Genomic DNA, 17,015 nt, shown 5'->3' with positions numbered 1-17,015 from the left:
AAAAGGGGGTTTAGCAGTTTCTTCTCTGTGTCAGTGTAGTAAGCGAATCATTATAGAGATGGCGCTAGTGTTTAACATATTTTCATTTGAAATAAGGAGACAACTTTTGAAGCTCATTTTGTTCGAAGTGTCACGTCGGTTTGTCGGTGTTGGTACCCCACTTGATTCCAGAGAGTTGCGCTGCGCTGGACTGAAATCCCCTCCCGCTCGTTTTTTTCTTAGCGCGCTTTTCGCTTCCCTTTACACGGACTTGGTGCACCCGAATCAAAAGAAAAACTTTAACACATCAAACTTGGTTTATAAATATTTTATCACTTTTATTGCAAATTAAACGCACATTTCAATTCATAGCTTTACACAATCTTACTTCAAACCTCACACATTATTTATAAAAGACGCACACTTTTTCATTCTCTATGCTAGTAGGGTAAAAATAAATTAATCGTTAAAATAATTGATTAAATTTAAATGGTTGCGTTCTCAACAGTGCTCCTGCCGAAATCTGCCAATATAATCTGGCCACACTGGTCCGCAGGGCAAAAGCTCGCTCGGAAGGTCAATTCAACGGCGGGAGTTTGAAATGTTTCCATGTCTTCCTGAAAAGTTTTGTGAAATATTTCCGGTTTTTTTCAAAATGTACAGTTTATCTGAGTAATTAACCGTGCTAATACTAATGAAGAGTGACGCTCTTTAGATTGTTAGTTCCTGGCTTGTAAGGGAGCATTTTCAGGATCGATTTAGGTTCGGGATCTCTTCTAGGGATAGTTTGGGCGCTGATTCTATTCCTGGAACAGTGTGGCTTCAGGGCAAGGTTCAGGAACGGTGTAGTTTCAAAATAAGTTTCAGGACAGGTATGAGCATATGGGTTAAGATCGAGGATTAGTTTAAGATCCGAATCAGCCGATATAAGCTTAGACTCAACTCCAGTGTTGGTAAGGGATAAGGATTTGTTACATCAACAGTATGCTTTCGAGAGTAGCTTCAGGACCGCCATGAGTTCAGGAACAGTTCCACAGTCGGTATGGTCTTTAAAAAATATTTTTCTGGAAAAGTAGAAGTTGGGAACATGTTCGAGGATTGGTATCAATTTGAGATCAGTTCCAGGAGTGATATGGACTCAGAATCATTTCCAGAACAGTTAAGGATTTGGACTGATATAGGTTCAGTATGAGTTCCTAGAGATAAACAATATTTCGCCAGTAACAATATGGGTGGTTTAGGGTTTATACGTTTTATTACAACATAACAATGACGAAGACCGATATTAATATGCGGAGCGCACACGTCTTAGCGGGTCTACTGGCTGTAAGTGAACACTCCGATCATTTACAGGATCGATACTGTTACAGGATCAGTTCCAGTATCGACATGGGTCCAAAATCAATTCCAAGACTTGTATGGGTTTAGAATCTGCTCCTGGAATGATATGAGGTCAAGATCAGGTTCAGTACCTGTTGTATTGTTTAAAAACTTAGTCTCTTTATTTTAAACGCCACAGATGAATTTCACTTTAACAATTAAATAAGCGTAGCACGCACGCCTGAGCCTTGTCGCGGTCCGTAGGAGAGAGCCCCCGTTCGTGTATCGATCTCTTGCATCATGCAGAAGACCGATCACCGATTATCGTTCCCGATCGGCACTCATCCTGTCGGCTTCCAGGGGTAGGCAACCTCTTTTGTCGCACACAACAGTACCACTATTCGTTTAGGTTCAGCCCTAGAACTGGTATGGGTATTGGATTATTGTCCCTATCAATAATGGATAAGAATCATACTCTCTTGATGAACAATTTAGATGGCAGGGGTGGCTGCGAATTCAGATTTCGAAATAACTTTGTACACTGTAGTTATTTAGAAAAGATAAATGAGTTCAATACAACTATATATTTATTTAATAAATAAATCATTTGTGAGGCTTCCCGAACTCAAAAATATAACACTCGGCATCTTCGATCGTCATTGTAAGCTCTGTCATTATCACGACTATAATAAAACTATTCCACCAAAATTACAAACAATGAACAATCCTCAAACTTCGTTGCACAGAGTGCACCCAAATGAAGTCAGTTCGTTATTCCACAAACAAACGGCTGCAAACGAAAGTATTAAATTAAAACAACTCCGTCGTGCGATGAAGTGAAATGTGCACCGCTTGCATACCATTACTGTCCAGTATGGCAGCACAACCAACGGGGACCATCTGGTAGCCTGCAGCACAGGCAAAACCTTTACACCGCCCACTGCGCCTAAGGCAAGCGCAATATTCAAATTCAATTGCCGATATGCTTTTCTACTCTACCCCGTCCAGTTGCGGTGCGTGCAATAGTTGTTTTTTCGTTGTTGTGGTTGTTGTTGTTGTTAATTCTTTTCGAAATTAAATAAATTCCCATAACTTCACATGACACAGCAAACCCGAAAATCCTGGTCAACCCGGCGTGTGCCCGGACCACAGTGTGGACATACAGTGCAGTCCCCGGGTTCGTGCGTCCCAAAACAAACGGGCGTGTGTTGAGCGGTGCGGCAGGGAAGGGCAGGAAGAGGGGTAGTTCCCGGCTAGGGATAGAATTATTATCTTCCATGGAAAACGCTCGAACGGTCCACTGTGGTTTGCGTCTGCATTATGAGTGTAGCCTTTCGGGGGAATTGCACTTGCACCACATACACAAACACGCTGATGCGTTTCGATGCATCCCATCCACCCGACCCACCCAAAAAGTGCCCCCCCCCCCGCCCATTTCAAGGGTCAAATTTTTGCCCCATGTTTGTATGTTAGTTTTGTACGGCGCATGGTTGTGGTAGGGAACCGCACGTTGACACACGGCCTTTGCGGTTTTTAGTGGCCCCGTTTTCCCAGCCTGGCCCGGCCTGCAGGGACCATTGTCGCACAGATACACATCTACACATGCAGCACCCAGTGCCTCTTTCAACCCCTACCTCCATTGTTCAACCCTATCAACCAATCTCCCGGGTGCATTTGTAGCAGTGTTTTGGAATGCATTTAAATACAGAACGTTTTCCCACGGGGCCTACGGTGGCGCGAACCCCCCAAAAAGGAGGGGGCCGCTATCGATTCCGGCGGGTGGTTTTTTTATTCATACGATTCTGCCTTTCCCATTGCCCGTCCCATCCTCCCATTCAGGGAGGCTCCTCTCGTCCTCCCTGTTGCGGCAAAAAAAAACCCGCGGCCCAGTGAGTGTCCAACCGTGCCCGGCGCGTCACGCGTACGCGAGCAAACAATTTCGATACGCATGAAATGATATGAAAATATTCATAATACATTTCAAATTGACATATTTTCCGATTTTGCGGGAATGCGGGACAATGCTAACCTTGGGCCTGGCGAGGGTGGCTTTCAGTGTTTTTTCGGGGCAGGAAACTGGGGGAAGGGTATGGGACGCGCGCGCGCTCGTTTCGATTTTTTGGGGAGGGAGCGAGCCCATTGCATGGGGTGAAAAGTACCAGAGTGTGCGGCTTCTGTGTGTATATTTCTGTTCAATTTTCGATCCACTTGGTAGAATAGTAGCAGCAGCAGCAGCAGCAGCAGCAGCAGTGGTTGGACATCATGGGGGGCGTTTTTTATAATGTTTTCAGTTGCGTATTTTTCCTTTTCACTTCGACGTTTCTGCAGGAGTTGGTGTGCTCTGTTCATTTTCGGAAAGGGAGGATGACCATGCTGTCCGGCTCACGCGGTACAAACTACTGCTGCATTTTTCAACACTCATTGGGAAATGGGCGCGAGGGGAACACGAACATTTTTGTAATACGGATCGGCAATTTCAGGCTACAATGATTTAATAACGATCATTCAAATGTTTCCGGTGCGACAGGAATGTGCGACGCCCTACCGTGATGGGGGAGAATTTGTGCGTTTTGTCTAGTGAAGGAATTATTGATGACATTTTTGTACGGTTGAGGGGGGGAAATAGCATTTTTGTAGTGTGAGTAGGGGTTTTAAAAATATTTTTGCATAATTTCATAACGTAAAATGCACTACGTGTTTGAATGGCTTGTGTAATGTAAATACCTTTACAGTAACCACCAAACAGACAACATACAATCCATCAAAAATAAAACGGGATACTTTGGTGAAATTATCTAATAGGAAATTATTTAGTTTTTGGCTTACATTCATATTCCATTTACATATTTTAAAGTGCATCTTCGAGTATTTTAAATACATCTGGTCTGGCGATGTGACCCCTGCTGCAATTTTGGATGCTCATCTCGATGGATTTTCCCTAGCAGACTTCTGTAACGATAAGCATATTTAAAAAAAAAAAGCAATCGAGGCAAACTTCTCGACTCTACTTTTATCGAGAAAAAACATAGAGTAAGTCACATAGTTGTATTGGTAAACTTTGTACACTCTGATCAATCATCAAAATTAAGCAGGCTGCAGCTCACGTTACAGTTACGATATGTTAGAGAATATTCATGAACACTATAGACACGATCAATTTCACGATACTGGCCAATTTTTTTTATAAGGAGTTTGACAATTGGCTGGGGAAGTCATAATAACACTCCCCTACCAGCAAAAATCTAAATAAAAAGACAATCGATCACAATAACTGTCTATTAATTGACAGGTCCCGTGTTATTAGACGATATGACGAATTGTTGTCTTTTTGTGTCTAATAAGATTTATTAGACTCACTGTCTGATAGCCGTCTAAAAAGTGTCTAATTAGCCCTATTTGAATTCTTGTCGTAGTCCTGTCTAATTGGAAAAACCAGACGCCGCAAAAACCTTATAAAACCAGACGCCAAAATAGTCTCTTGTTTTCATGTTTGATCAGGTTAACTCGATTATAACTTTTCTGCTTATGAATACATAGTTTGTGACCATATCAAGAAACAAATCCAAAGTTTGTTGAATTCTCATATGGGGTAACACAACTGTCGAATTAATATGGAAAATATAATGCGAATGATGAAATTTCTTACCCTAACAAGCTAAAACTTCAATCATCAAAAGTAGCAAAAAATATAGGTTTACATTTATCTTGATCACGAATATATTATCAACAAAGAAAATATTGAAAATGATATTACGTTTTTTTGCCTTTTTCTGTTTGCTTTCAATGTTTCAGCGAGCTCAAAACACGCAACACACGACTTGCAATCAATTTATTAAGTTACGGCGAGCTCAAACCCTTGCTATAATTTTAATAAGTTGGTGCTCGTGTAATGAGAAATTTTCCACCAAAATACTTTACATCTTTGTATCAGTTTCCTTCTGCGAAATTTATTACCACGCATTAAAGCTCTAAAACGCGTACTAAGATCACTGATTGTTTTCTACGAAACAAGAAAAAAACAGTTGCAAAAAGCAAGCATAATATGAAGGTGTTGAACAAGGAGCAAAGCTTGTACCGCAAAAGAACTACTACCAGCGAGCAGCACCGATAAAACTGTCCCACGAGGTATGTTAGCAGTGCGCTTGTCACTCAGCAACAACCATCCAACCAGCTACCTTTTTAGACTGCAAAGTGACAATAAAGTTGTAAGCCATGTTCCGGCTGGCGAAAGGGTGTCAGCTGGACATAGAACCTCCGCCTCACTAGCCGGTTCACTCCCGCCTGAATCCTTTATCAGTGACACTCCCAGCGTGTCGGAGTCGGGCTCGGTGCAAAAGTTATGCTGCTGTTCTACCTTTCGGTGCCACGCTTTGTGTCGGTGTGTGTGTGTGTGTGTGTGTGTGTTTTTTTTTAAATCTCTTCTTCTCGTCTGAGCTTTACTTTTTGCTTGCTTTCACCTCGCCACCTTCATAAGCACGGCATGATGAGTGGGTGAGATCGATTCGAGAAAATGTTAGAGGAAGATTGCACCAAACGGTGCAGTGCAGTTGAAAAGTGTTTCGACAAGTTTTTCGCCTTCATATTGACGTTTTTTGTGAGGGTTTTCTTGCTCGGAGCGTTTGGTTTTGTGTTCGATACGCATGAAAGTTGTATGATCTATTAAACAACTTTATGCTGGGGAAATATTTTTCTCACAAAGTGTTCGTTTACAAGAATTCAAATTTTCGAAAATAATGTTTCAGATTAGACAGATTAGTTGTTAATAGCTTCTAAATTATTCACTACTCGCAAGTGACTTGTTTGTATTGAAAGCACTAATGATTACTTCAAAAAATCTGCTCTCAGAAAATCCATTTGCTTTGGAATTAAATTATTATGCAGAGATTTTTAATGTACCTGCACCTTCGTTCCTCGAACCGATGCTCAATTAAGTGCTGTTAAATTTTTTTTTCAGCAAAACCAGTCTCTACTGCACTCACAAAAACCATCGAACATATTATCATTTATCATAGGATTCTGGTACGAAACGTACCAAGAACGAGTACACACAAAAAAACGGACAATCTTTCGCATAAATTCTTCAACTGTGTGCAGTGCCCATTGCGCCATTAAAAGTCGTACCTCACCAGAAAGTCATTTATATTTATTAAGGCCGTAATAATCCTGCTCGTTAGTAAGTGTTCGCCCATTAGCCTGACCGGCCACGCCATCGATTGTGTATTGGCCAGAAATGGTTTCCGCTCCACCCCATTCCCCCACTACTGATTGTTGAAAGGGCCCACAGGAAAGCACTTTTTCCCCGAAACAAAGTGGAGAAAAAAACAGAATCTCAAAAGGGCGGTTCTGCTTCCCGTCCATTTCCCTCGACAACAAAAGCACTCGAGTGAGGAAGTGAAAGTGCTCGATGTGTGGTTTTCGATGCCCTGCACCGTGTAGTGTCGGATGATGAGCTGTGTCGTTGAGCGTGGTCGTCTTTGGCTCTTAACACACACACACACACAAAAAGAGAAAGAAAAAAGCGAATGCGGTTGCTGGCGGTGGCGCTATAAAGTGGAAAATAATGGTAATACCACCAACGCTGCCAAGGATATGATGTAGCTAAAGCGCCACCGACACACACGCGCTTCCACCGTTTGATGTTGCGGCCAGGAGAGCAGGAAAATGAATCGATGGTGAGTCTATGGTGCGGCCTCGTGACTCGTCAAGCGTAAAGACGGAAAGCCAGCAGCCGCACGCGTTCGTCCTGCTCCGTTGGTTGGCCCGATGGATGCTAACGCGCATCCTGCTGGTAGATGATTATTTGGAAAATGACTTGCCCACTTGCACCTCGTCTCCCCCCCCCCTCCCTCCCCAACACTCTCCCAGTGGACCCAGTATCGGTATCGGTTCGGTACGGCAGTACCATGCTGCACACACACATGAACCACCAGGCGTCTCCACGGCATTTCAAAAACCACCAGGCGGCTCCATCGCACACACGTACACAAGGCCCAGGAGAGATAGTCATTGTAAAGTGGAGCTGGAGGAAGGGTTGACTGATGACAATTTCCCCCCCGCTTCGACTTGCTCCCGTTTCCAAACCACCTCGAACGAAGTAGCACCGATGGAAGCAAAAATGTTGAGAAAGCCGTTTATCATTGGGCCAAACCGGGTCCACCGCCAAGTCGCACAGGAGCAGGGCGCAGCGAGCACGTTACTGAAGAAACTAGTGGGCCGGGTGGTCTGCCTGCTTGCGCTGTGATTGAATGGACCATGCGGGCGCGGCAGGCGCGGAAACGTGTGCGCGCGCGTGTGTGTGTGGTAACGCCAACTAGCGTAACCGGGTTCCGGGGGACGGAGTACGGCGCGGGGTAGAGCGAAATCAGTGCGGCCCGGGACCTGGGACCGTCGTCGACCTCGGGAAGCGTGTATGGGGTGACGCACCGGGATCGTAATTTTCCGGCGAACGATAGATATTATAATGTGACAATATATTACGACGCTCCCTCGACCACGTCGCATGGGCTGGGTGCGGGATGAAACGGCAACGCATGATCGGCCGGCTTGAACAGGTTTTGAGGTTAGGGCAATAACGTGTCAATTATAAAGTTGGCTCGACGGGGCGAATTAGAAGATGGGCACGATGGGAAGCTGCAAAGCGCGATGGGCAGAACCGAGGAGAAGATGGACGGGACCAGCATGGCCGAGGATGGAAAGCCCGGTCCCGTGTGGATGGGCGATAATTTTCCCGTAATGAAGTAGGTCGGTTCGAAAGTTCGGAGTGTGTATGCATTTAGCATACCGCACTGTCGCTGTGTGTGTGTGTGCGTGTTCGTTTTGGGGAGATATAGCATTGGGCTTACACGTGTGGGCTTTTCGATCACGTCGATTCGGAGTGCTTGGTTCGTGGATGGTTAAACAAACATGTTCACTTTTGCTGACAGCGTCGACTTTGGAGACCCGTTTTTCACACACACACACACACACACACACACACACACACACACACACACACACACACACACACACACACACACACACACACACACACACACACACACACACACACACACACACACACACACACAAACACACACACACACACACACACACACACACACACACACACACAGTCAACCTCAATCGAGGTGGGGGAAAAGTTCACTAATTGAAAGGGGGGTGTTGGGGGTTGGTTTTAAACGTCGCGTGTCATCACGGTCGGGTGTCGGGAGATTTCGATTTCGGGACACTGTTGCCTTTATTGTTCGCGTGAACTTTTGCTCATCAGTTCGTTTTGGGCAAGGGGAAGCATTATTTTACTATTGAATTAAAAAAAAATCATCGAACGGCAGAACCATAATAGTTTGCGTGTGAAATTTTAAAGCATTAATTTAACTTCTTTTATTGATCATTTATTTCATTGGAGTTTCTTTGGTTTTAGTTTAACAAATAGCCCTTGGAACGTTAAATGGGGTTGGAGATGTAATATAAACGAGGTTTAATATGAAACAAACTAGGATCCCAAGAAACATTTTCTATAATTTTTACACATAAATAATTCTAAACAATACTTTACAGGGTTTCCCAAGATTTTTTGGTTGTTTTCCGAATTATTTTGATTATTTCCTACATTTGTTTGGTGTATGTTTACCATGATTTTAAGCAATTCCCAGCATTGTTTAGTTTAGTTGTATTGAGGACGAAATTGAACAACTCCAACACATTGTGGGACCGAACCAAAAATCTATGGGATACGATGAATAAATCGTTAAACAAGCCGAACAAATTATCGAAACCATCTAACGCATCGTGGGAAACCCTGTGTAATGGGTGTAGTAAGCCACATAATTTTACCATGTCTTTTTTTAGAAGCTAAACCATTATTATTGCTTTAAAACCTTTAAAACATCTGTTAAAACTAAAATTGGAGCTTTGATGGCTGGTTTAATCAACCTGTAAACGTATTCTCAAGTTTTGAGATTATTTACTAGAGACTAAGCCATCAAGATCAACTGATATTATCAGTGGATTTTTATGTCTTGGGTAAAGGAAACTCACAACACACTATACAGCCTGCTGCCGAGCTGCGCTATTAACGCAAAACGTGGAGAAACAGATTTCAAATTTTCGCTTTAGTTTTATTTCGTAGTTCTCAGACATAATATATTTAATGTTGCTGTCGTTTTACATGCAGTGCGTGATTTTATCCCCTACAAGAATTATTAGATATGATTCTGAATGAAGAGTAAATCTTCTAGTTTTTTGTTGATTTTAAAAGTTCAACAGAAATGATTTATTGAAAAAACCATGGTGCTTTCAACTCTTAATGTATTCAATCAGAATGAATTGTTTAACACAACAGTATAATACCAATGTGTCTAAATAAGGGTATACCAGGTTCTGTGTATCTCAAAGACTATCTGTATGTGAAGATTCTTAAATGTTGTAACCCTGCATAAGTGCTTCTTAGAGCTGTGTAAAACTATCTTAGCTACACAGATTGCACTGCAAATCGTCTAAACGTGTGATCGGGAAAATAATTCTGATCTTAATGCAATGGAATCCTTTTGTATTGATATGATTGTTAATTTGTGTTTCCAATGTGTTGATATTTTGAAATACAAAATTAATAATTAACATGACAGAATGAAAAATCGCTATTTCGATAACGCTTTCTACATGATGGTTATTATGCCACAGCCTTCAAATTATTCAGTTTATAGTTTATTCAGTTTACTAGCCTTCAGTTTATTGTGAAAATTTAGGGCAGTTAAAACATTTCTACATTTTTAAAATAATATTGCTTAACCTAACTAGATGCACATTGCTGATACACTTTTAATGGTTATAAAGCATTTCAACAGTTAAATTTCCTTGGCATGGAATTCTGCTCATACGCATTCCATTTCATCAGAAAATATCAGAACAGCCTTTGTCAATTATTCTTAAGCATCATTATGACTTCATTGTCATGACTGCTTTACCGTTCCAAGAGTAAATCCATAGCAATAAGCTGTATTTTTGATAATTTATTTGTGCTTCTTAAATGTCTAAAAACGGTTTTAACAAGTACTCTTAACAGAGTTCTGTAGATAGCCCCTTTTAGTCTTCAGTGGGTTTTATTATAGTCTTATTAGGTATTACAAGACAATCACATGAAAAAGGAAGACTAAATGAAATGATCGTAACAACATCGTTCAAACAATGATAATATTTAAAATGCTGCTTGGCTTATTAACTATCTTGTTGGGTACACTACGACACACTGTAGACACTTTAAAGGAAAAAGTATCATACAATTCCCCCAATTAATTCAGTTGAAAAATCGCTACAAATCATTTGTTGCAATCAACTACCAGAACTAATCGAACTATTCTGCCTGAATTCCTCCAGCCTTTTGCCTGAACAGCATCAGAACAATTCGCAAACAATGCAGTTTGGAGGAATTTACCCATTCCGCTGATTTTTTGACTCACATCACAAGTTTGTCCAGTTTTACAACGGGTTTTTGCGTGCGCCAAAATTGCCACTGCACATCGCCTGCATATGCAGCTGGCTGCAACATGTCCCGCACTCAACAGCACTCCCATTCGCTAAGCTTTCGCCCGAGCCGAGTGCATGAGAATGTGGTAGAGTTGGTGGAAGCAGAATAAAAAAGCTCTCTCGTTTTCACTTATTTTACCCTAAAATTGCAATCAGTTCTGGCGCATAATGGTACACAAAAAAAAGAAGGGGAAACCAGCACAATCAGCACCCAGTTTAGACCCAGGCTGCTGAATCGACGTTCCCGATTGGAATGATGTTCCCCGAGCGGCACGCAAGCCAGTGCGCTTTTTCCCGAGCACAACACGGGCCGAACACGGGCAGGGCTCGAGCCTGTCGGGAACACACATGCAAGCACAGTCACGGTCGGCGGTCTGCTTGCGCTCCATTATTCATCCAGAGGCCAAACGGACCGGGCTTTCGGGACCTGGCACACACATACACTAAAAAACCCCCCGACATCATCTTTTCTATTTGCGCGAATTGGAAAATAATCATAAATTGTAATGAATATTTTCAGCACATGATCCCGATGAAATTTTAATCACATGCCCTGAGTTCCCCGACCAGCCGTGAGAAGTAATAGTAGATAGGAGGAAGGGATTGGATGGCTCTAAAATGTGTTTTTGTGCTCGCGCGGGTATGTGTGTGTGTGCGAGGGCGGGCTGGAAGGAAGAGAACCACTATTTCGACGAATGGTGACAATTTGCAAGCAGCTTTTTTTTTCGCAGGACGGGACATGAATTGTTGGCTGCTTGGTTGCAGGCTAGCTGACAGGGCAATGGTTTCGAGGCACACTATGCGGAGCAGGGCGCATTTTAGATGGGTTTATGCGCGACGGGTGGCATTACAAAGCCGTTGGTGCGGTTAGCTTCACCGTGCGGTTGCGGCTTAGGACAGCTTACGAAAGCTTGGTGTGCATTTTTCCTCCCCGCATGCATGGGAGATTTTGGTGCGTAGAAGGCAGTTTTGCCGGTACTAATCCTTCACATTTCATTTCGGTTTTATACCAACAGAGCCGCAAACGGTAATGGCTTTAATAATGTTTTCGTTTTGTTGTTTACGGGACGGGGGAGTTTTGGTTTGAAATAGAGTTTTAGGATGGAAAACGCGCCTGAATAGTATAATGAGGTTTGAGGTTAACACAAGCCTAAAAATACAAATTCAAGAGAATTTGTCATGTTGATGATGCTTTTGGCAGACATTGTGGAATACTTTTAGACATCAAATTTGAATATCTGGAAAGGTTTGTTCATTTTAATTGCAATCAACTGATAATTCAAGCTATTAACTTCATTTAGATACATGCTCAAAGTCACAACGAGATAATAATCATCAACCACTCATTCAGAATTGTTGAAAAAGTAATATACTTAATAAATAAACTGTAATATAATACTTTTTTTTCAATTTTCTTGTTTTTGCATGAAATTGAAACACTATATTTATTGTGCCACTTGAACCGATGACCATGCACATTGTTAAGTCGTGCGAGTTATTTACATATTTCCACAAAAAAAAAGTAACCCAGTGCACCCAACAAAGCTTACCATATCGATTACAATCATTTACAGCGATGATAAGAGAGGACCCTGGAGCATTACGCCTGTTTGTAGCACAACAAAAGGTTAATTAGATCCATTATGCAACCCTTCCGTATGAAATTATTGAACCAATTGATTATGCTGATATGATACGATGGGAGCATTATTTCTAGCTAGCAAAATTGCACAAAAAGCAGCAACCGCGCGTATCTAACGCATTGCCCGAAGCCGAATTGTTGAGTCACATTGTTGTCGCCCACAGCCCACCCCGACCCCCAGACACATGAAACGCCTATGAGCACAGACACTGGCTGCAGTAGAAATATGCTGGCACAATCAATGTACGTCCATCAAGCAAAAGGGCACAAAAGCAAGGTGCTTGAACCTAGGCCCGCTGCTAAACCACATTATACATTGCATTCTGCGAACGCTGGGAGCGACAGTGAGGGGAGTTTTGTTCACGAAGGTTTTTGATTGAAGTAGCACGGCCATAGTTTGGTGGAATTTCATGGCAACGGTTAAATTAGTGAAACTAAATGTCATGCCGGAAGAGGTTTTACAGCGGGAAAAGGGAAATATTTTCTCTGTTGCTGGTGAATTCGGCAATGTCCACTACGTGGAGTTGGTCAATCAAGCAATTCTAAAAAAAAAATAATAATTCATCGTTACAAGGAACAAATGAATAGAGCCCATTCTGAACTGCTTATCAATAATAAGAATCTTTTTATTTGTGCAATATTATCCGGGACAAGTCTGTCGCTTTTGATCAAACGCATATTAATCTCTTCTTGTAGGCTTTATTGTCTATGTGTTGGCCTTCGAAGGATCGCGCTCGTCGTTTGCTTGTTGTATGGTTATTTGTTACACATGTTCGCATTGTAAGGCAAGCGGGTTAATAACAAAGCACAGTGTAGATGTTTCTACCGCCAGCTAGAAGCAAATCTATGGCTAGCTTCCGGTGGTGCAAAACCCCTCTCTACCGTGACCATGTCACAGACAGACCGATAAGTGCTCCTGCATCGAGTGCAATCACGACAGAAAAACAGTCTGCTCCATTCCTAGCGCGTCTGACCAAAACGTAGCTATACACCCATGACCACAAGCAACGCAACGGATGGTTCACGAAACAATTGACTTACTCAACGTTACCATTGCAGCCCGGTTAGGGCAAACAAAGCGCAAAAGAATACGGGTACGAAGCAGACCATCTCCAGCAGGTTCTGCTTAGGACAGTAAAAGAAGGGATGCCATCGTCTCAACCACAGCCGCTAACGCTGGTAATGAATTTCAACCAACCACACAGGAGCGCTGGTGGTGGGTGTGTGTATGTGTGTGTGTGGACAGAAGCATTCGTAAACTAGGCTTCGCCCGACGAGCTATGCAGGAAGGGAAGAGAAAGAGGAAAAAAATCGCCCGAGTTTACCGACGAATGTGACTCGTGTCCAATTGCATCGGGCACAGGGGATACATAAAACGGAACCTTTTCCTCCGGTCCATCCCAACCGCTTCAACGTCGCAAGCGCATTGTCGGCCTCCGGGTCCGACCCTGCTCAAACATTGGCAAGGGCATTTTTATTGATTTTGAAGACATTTAGATGAGGGAAGCGGCCGTGCTTGGGGTGGTCAGCAGTCAGCAGCCAGCCACCAGCTGAGCGAAACAGCCATTCCGAAAAGGTCATGGTGGCCGTTACGACCCGGTACGATGGAGAAAATACAAAAAAAAACGAAAAAACAACCGAAGCAAATATTAGGAACACAAAAATGTCAATGACAGCGATTCTAGCCGGGATGGATGGGTGAAGGGATTTTATCGAGAAATGTTCGCCAGTGACCGATGGGCTCTCGTTTTTACTTATCTTTCATTCTGTCGCTCCTGCTGTTCTCTCTCTCTCTCTCTCTCTCCTTTGACCTACACTTATCTTATTTGCGAGCAGGGAGTGGGAAAAGCCCTAGAGCGCTCTGGAGATTCGGTTTGAAAATGCAGAGGTTTATTATTGGGAAATTTTTTAAACAAACTTATTACATCCTTCGTTGTCCACACGGTACGCAATGTAATTAAATAGGCAATCATGAGACAGTATTTTTTGATAAGCATCGTATCGTTCTGTGTACAAAAAAGAAGCGATGAAATCTTGTTTTTTTCTTCTTCAAATTTTCAACTTGAACTTTGCATCAATATTGAAAAAAATGTGCTTAAATTGTGACTCAACCAGTAAATTTGCATGATTTTCAAATTTTATAAGAAATGTACAGCCTAATAAAATAACTTTTCCAATAATATTGACTCTCAACACTAGATTTCTATAGATCCTATAGGAAAAAGTGCATCTCTTTTCACCCACCCAGAAGCACGACATCTGCACGACAGGGGCACAGAATTTATGAGTTTTCTCGCAATTTTCCCCAAACGCAAGGCAAAGGTACTGTCCCAGTTGCTTCCCAGTCGTTGACCACAAATAACAATTGCAACCATTGCCTTCACGCCTCTCTTACCGTGCACCGCTCGCCCTCAGCCAGCAGTAGCATAAATCGTTGATTTTGCTCAAAATTGCTCCAGAAAAGCAGCGGAGGGCAGCAGCAGCAGCAGCTGCTGCAGCCGAATGGTTATGGTAAGCCACATGCGGGTTTACTCGCATCAAACGGCTCACACAAGTGTGTGTGCGTGTGGGTGAGAGAGAAACATTCATCCGCCGGGACAAAGCTCCTCCTTACCTTCCAGCGAGCGCAAAACCGAGAAGCACCATTGGAATGCACCTTGGCAGGGGAGCAGCAATGGTGCCGATTGAAGATGGACTAGGTGGTCCATCGAGCGATTTGCATCTGCACGGATCGAGGTAAAATATGAGAAAGTAAAGTAGGCAACACAAAAAAGGACACACCACACTCTTCACCCGCTTTTGTCACGCGCAGGCAATTTCGAAAAGGACCAACTGGTACCGACTCCTCCGCAAAAGGTTGGAAGAGAGATTTCGGAGAAGCAAAAAAAAAAAAAAAGAAGTTGATGACCGATGCCGGGCGAGCTTTTCAATTCACCCTGGGATGTGACATGGTAATAATGGAAGCCACGGAACGGGGTCAACCCCCGTGAAACGAGTGATCCTTTCCGGCCTGGTACTGGTCGACACGGAGCAGAAGGTTTGGAACCCAGACACACAGATAAAACAGATCACACATACAGCACCACTGGCCTTTTTGCTTGGGCCAGCATCGTAGCAGAGGTAGCGGGGCTCACAGAAAAAAATTGAATCTTTTCGTTTTCGATTGGAAATGTCATGCGTTACTGGGCGGGTTTCGAGCGTTACTGGGCACTCTAATGAATCTCGAAATGTGCGCACGGTGCAATGGGGGAAGGGGGCATGAGGGAGTGTAACCCAGGGGGAGGGATGAGCGATGATCACAAGCTGACAAAGCGACCCGGCACAGCGTTTTCCGGCCTTGGCTTTTGGGGTTTGGGTCCGATGGGTTGGGTACAATCCTGGAGCCGGGTTCCTGTTATGGCCGGCTGTGGAATGTACCCACTGCGTGTGTGTGTGTGTGTGCATGTGTAAGGGTGGCTGTACATTCCTTGCATCCTTTTCCCAGGCCGGGGTTTCCTGCCGGGCATGCATGGACTGGCGTTTTTTTCGGCTTCGTGCAAGAGGAGCGAGAATTTCCATATGTTTCACATAAATTTCGAGCGTATAATACAGTAAAATAAATAACACATAACCGGACTCCATGAGGCTTCGCCTACGCGCCCCACCAGGAGATGGTGGCCATGCGGCCCCTATATTGTCACTTGCCCCGTGGGGTGCTTGCGCCCTTCTTTTTCACACCGCGCTTTGCCCACTGGTTTCTGCACTGTCACCGAAATACGCTTTTAAATTACCGACCATCGACGACGACGACACGGACGACGATGGGCGAAAGTAATATTGAGCAAACCGGACATCACGCCGTGGGCCGTGGTCACGGAAGCGGATTTGGATACAGTGTGCCACTGGCTTTATCTATTTTTGGATGTTTCATTCATTTCGCAACAGTAATGGTTGATAGGTTTCAACTGTTTTCAACAGCATAGTTAGGGTACTTACAATTTAATATCAGTTTAATTATAGTAGTGTTTGCTGCCAGACTTATTTAAACATTTTTAAATAAATTAATAAAATGCTTTTGACTTGAAATAATAAAAAAAAATTGAAGGCTAAAATTTTGAAAAAAAAATAAAAAGTAAGGAAAACAAAACTTGAAAAATAGTAAAATTTATAATTAGTTTAATTTAAATAAATAAAAATACAGTGAGATAAAATAAATATTGAAAAATGCTTTGAAATGAAAGGACCAAAACAGACACTATGTGAATCGAATAGCAAAGGCAACAATTCCAATTGGTAAACAAAATGTGAAAGAAACCTTATTAGCGTTTCATTCCCATTATATCCGTACCTTTACAAAGGATTGTACAATACCGAAAGAATAAATCGAAGAATTGTTTGATTAAATTTTTTTTGCTTTACTAGACAAAAAAACTTGTTTAAAAAATTTAATAAATGCTCTAAAAATTGTGTTTCAAAAGTACTGCATTATTAAAAATACAATTTTTCATAAAAAAATAAAATAAAATAATTTTAATGCTTTGGTTCTATTACTTCACTTCTCCGTCCTTAACTG

This window comes from Anopheles merus, chromosome 2L, assembly GCF_017562075.2.
Source record: "Anopheles merus strain MAF chromosome 2L, AmerM5.1, whole genome shotgun sequence".
NCBI lineage: Eukaryota > Metazoa > Arthropoda > Insecta > Diptera > Culicidae > Anopheles > Anopheles merus.
Note: the sequence above shows the minus strand (reverse complement) of the source record.